Genomic DNA, 4747 nt, shown 5'->3' on the forward strand with positions numbered 1-4747 from the left:
GTTGATCTTGTTATGGACTGTACAGGGAGTGAAACTCGTTTTGTTTTTCCACGTGGGCTTGACTTCCACATGAGCTTCACGTCTCCTCAGAGGAGAATAACGTAAATAGCTAAAAGGTTAAAAGGTAATAAGAATATTGACAAAAGCTGCCTGATGCAAGAAGGGGAAAGAGGGACGAGCCAGTGGAAGGTGCCTGTGGTGTTGTCTGTCCCCCTGGGGAGATATTCCTTTGGTGGTGGCACATTGGCTGGGTGCCCACAGGCGCAAGGTGCAGACAGACAGATACCTGCAGCACAGAGGCAGTCAGGGACTTCTAAAGCCCTCCCACACTTTAGGTGTCCCAGCATAGAGCTGTGGCTCTGCAGTGCGTTTCTGCAGGAAGCAAAGAGTCGCAGAGGGTCTCCACTTCAGCCCTGCATGGGACACTCAGGCAACCAGAGACCTTGAGAAGCACGGGCAGGGTCACCAGCTTTTCCCCTTTCCACACAGAGCACTGGAAAGGGGATGGAGGCTCTGTATTGCCCTCCCTCTTGCACCAGCAGCACTCTGCTGCAGAGGAGAAGGGGAGGCTGAGGAGTGATTTGTGCCAGGAGAAGACCAGGGGCACACTATATCTTCTTTGAAACACCTGTTAAAACAGGGATCAATACATGGCTCCCAGAGTTACAGTCTGGCTCCTGCCCTTTACTCACAGTACTGTGAAGGCTTCAGTCTAAGCTTATAGAAATAAAAGACGGCAATAATATTGCCTTCAAATCCCAAGAGCCCTCTGTTGTAAGATTTAACAGCCACAGGTCTGTGAGCACTGGAAGGTGGCCCTGGAGAGGGAGAAATGGAAAGGCTGATCAGCAAGCCTTGTGTTGTCGGTTTTATAGAGATAGATAAAAATATTCTTCCCCTGGAATTTTAATTCAAACCCATGCTCAATTTTTTGGGGGAAGGACATGCAGCACTGAAAAAAAAAAAGAGGAGGGGAGAAGAGCACTGGGACTCTGTAGCTATCTCTGTGCCCAGGTAGTGCCCAGAGGTACATAGTCCCATCTCATTTTCACACAGGCGATCTTGCACAAAGTCATGCATATTAGGTGACTAACCACATCTTTATGGGGCAGGAGGGTGTTCCTGCTTGAAGCCAAAACCCAGAGGACTTCTGCTCAAGCAGAAGTTGGGCAATCCATCTGATACCCTGGGGACAAGCCGTTGTGTGTTGTGTCCGTTGCCTCCAGTGTGTCTCGGGCGCCTTGCCGTTATTGTGCATGTACAGACCACCCACTCAGCACATTCACAACAGGTTGACCCACCCTTGGTACATCAGACGTGCCACTTATCCTAGTGCCAACCTGCGTGTGTACATCTCTCTTGTCCAGGACATCCAGTTGCCCTGAGGCACGTTAAAAGAGCTGTGGCAGAACTGCATTTCTGGGCATGTCTTGATACACCAGGAGAAGTGGTCACCCAAGAATTGCATGGTACAGGTTAGGGATGTTGGCAGTAAGGGTAAGGGATATTGACAGAGATGCCGGTGTCCTTGCCAGAGGTGGAAGCAAGGAGAGCAATAAGGGAGGAAATCAAATCAGAAGGACGTTGGCAACTTGGACCTAGAAGGCAAAGACTAGAAGAAAAGTGAGAGTTCAGAGTTTAAAAGACTGTTTTCCTTTGCTCCCACATTGAAGGTCAGGACCATTCTTTTCACTCCTGAGGGGCACAGATTTTATTCTAGTATATAGGAAATTTTCTGTCTCCTGCAAAGGTTGGAAAGACAGCTATCAGTGAGCCAATTAGGGACTCCACCAAGAATAGCTGCCTTCTGGGGACCTGCTGTTTGGAGGAGCTGGAGGCAGAGAGATGTGGGTGCTGAGAGAGGCCTCTCCAGTGTTAGGTAGTGACCATACCAGAAGTTGAGGCCATGGCAGAAGGAGCTGTGCCGAGAGGTGAGAGCCTGGCACAAGGATTGCTTGTCCATCCATGTCACTCTGGCGTACCTGAGAAGTGGACCAGGCAAGTGGACCTGCTGTCTTTGGGTTTGTTTCACTCTCAGCTCCCATGAATGAGCTTTGAATCATTCGGGTGAAGCACCTGAGCTGAACCCAGCAACTTTCACCAAGCCTTACAGCGTTACTGAGTGCTCTCCCTCACCGGGCTGATTTTCCAGGAGGGAAAACCCCAAGATCGCCTTTCTGAATGACTTTTGCACCTTGCATAAAAGCGAAAATGTCAAGCCATTTTTTAAAAAAGCCAAACCACTCATACAAAAATTACCCATACAAGCCCAAAGTGTCATTCTCAAGGGAGAGCTGCTAAAATAGGCTGCAAATGCCATTGGGCTTGGTTTTCATCTTTTCTCTTTCAGTGTGACTATGACATGTGCTGGTATTTGCTTTGCAAGATAACAACAGACATAGGACATTTCAGGAAATACGAGGAGACAGCTAACCATAATATCTGCAACATTATCAAAGCCGGCATAATGCTGGTCTGAGTCTAACAGGAAAGCAGCAGTGGTACAAACTGGACACATAACTTTAAAAATGTCATGTCTCGTTATCAGCAACGCGACCAGCCAATCCTCGGTTAAAAGTGACTGTGAGTCTGTAGAGGGAATGCAATGCTGCACTCTCCCCATGCATGATACAAGTTTCCAATACGCGGCATCTTCACTTTTAAATATCATGCTAACTAGGTATGGATGTTGACAACAGTCCAAAAATCCCGATGGCTGGCTGGTAGCAGAATGAAAGAGGAAAGCTTTGCTTTCATTTCTCCTGGCCTGCCTTCCTCAGCATTGTCCTCGCACGAGCCCCGCCGCGCTTCTGCTTCAGCATGAGCACCAATAAGCACATTTTACGATTGTTTGCTGGGTTCAAAACACTTGAAACATTTCAAAGCACCTGACATCCTTTCAAGTTAGCTGCTAAAAAACCGAGCGCAAACAGAATGGGTTTCAGAGAAGCTCTGTCAATCAGCGCTCAATCTGTATGTTCTCTGAGACATTCCTTATCCTGGCTGATTTATTTCATATTAAAAGGGCTGTCAATCTGTATCACAAGAACAGGTTGAAAAAAAAATATGTGAATGATGTCTGTGACTTTTTTTTGTTTATTTAAAATGATATTTCCCCCCTCCTCCTCTCCCCCCTCGTGTTCTCTCTTACCCACCCCCACCTTTATTTTCCTCTGCAGGTATGGCGTGAGTGTTGTATACCACATGCATTTAAATTAGAAATATATTTTGCAAAGCTGTGGCAGACCCTTTTTTATTATCCATCAAATATATCCCTTTTACCATCTGATGGCTTGGCAACAGGATCATCTCTCTTTCAGTTAAAATAAATGGGCCAGTAAAGTGGCGGAATATTCACTGTGCTGAAAAGACTTTACACTAGTTAATGTACACTGCGTGTTGTGGGTTTCATTAGAGCAGAATACTAATGATGCACTGCATGTCTCCCCATGGTATCACTTTATTGTACCAGCTGTATTATTGTTTTATATTAATATATTGATTATTGTCTTTTTCTCTAGTGTGTGTTTTGTCTCCTATCTTTTTTTCTCCTGGCATTGCTTACCTATTACATTTGGCAATTGTTTTCAATATCACATTTTTGGAATGAATGTTGATATTTGTATGATTTCTTTTTGTTTTCCCCCATGTCTCTGAAGTAATTAATTTCCCTTGTTTGCTGCACAGATGTTGGGATATTTTTCAGTGAAACTTGATAAAGAATGACATCTTCACATACAGGTACAGAGGAAAAAAAGGATAAATATCCTGGTATTTCAGATTCCAAGGTGGGGAGGTATTCAAATTCTCAAAAGACCAATTCTTGGGGTTGGACAGAGGCCGAGAAAGATCTGATTTCTGCAGCTTTTCCACAGTTTGTTGGACTGCTGAACTCAAAGACCTTGTTTGCTGTAGCTGTGAGGTAACCCCTGCACGTGGGCTGGGTGGCTCTTCTGTTCCTCTGAGGAAAGGAGAGGTGAAATCTGAGTTACCAGGAAGAATTTGTAATTTAACAACACTTGGAGTGTAAAAGCACCGTCACTTTGATCTACGCCAATTTGGCAGCTAACACCCCAGGACCTGGTCCAGGTCTGGAGCTTGTAGGCACTATGGCAATACAGATAACAAAGAAGAATAACACCCTGGTAAACATGAAGTTATGCAGCTGTTTATATCACGTGGCTGAGAAACAGTAAATTCTCACAGCATTTTTTAAGATGTCATAATACTTCACTATTATGACTTTCTCATAGAGAGCTTGCTGGTGACAGTAAGTCTGTGAGTCACCTGAACATGCCACTGGCAGTGTCAGGGAGAAGAAAGCAGACGTCTGACAACTGACCCATTGGGCTGCTGGGTGGAAAACCCTGCGAGTCCTATGAGCTTGGACTGGCGCAGGAGGATATAGAGCCTTGAAGGCTAGTAGGTAAAGAAGCTCCAGGAAAAAAATGATTTTGGAAGAAGACATGGCAGCATGGCCGGCTGATTCATGCGGTGAACACCCAGTTCATGGCCCTGCCCTCTCCAGGCATGCATGAGGTGGAGCCAGCTGTGGCTGGCAGCTGGTCTGAGAGCCTCACAGTTGCAAAGTGCCCTTGTTATTCCTCCCAGGCTTGCAGCGTGGGAAAGTTTTGGTACCTCCTCCTGACACAAAAGCATGGATGGACCCTCTACTCCCCAAAACCGAGCTGTGTGCAAGTGAGGGGTCTGCAGAGTGATGGGCATGGCCACAGCATTGTTTGTCCTG

This window comes from Charadrius vociferus, unplaced genomic scaffold (assembly GCF_000708025.1).
Source record: "Charadrius vociferus isolate BGI_N301 unplaced genomic scaffold, ASM70802v2 scaffold366, whole genome shotgun sequence".
Classification (NCBI taxonomy): domain Eukaryota; kingdom Metazoa; phylum Chordata; class Aves; order Charadriiformes; family Charadriidae; genus Charadrius; species Charadrius vociferus.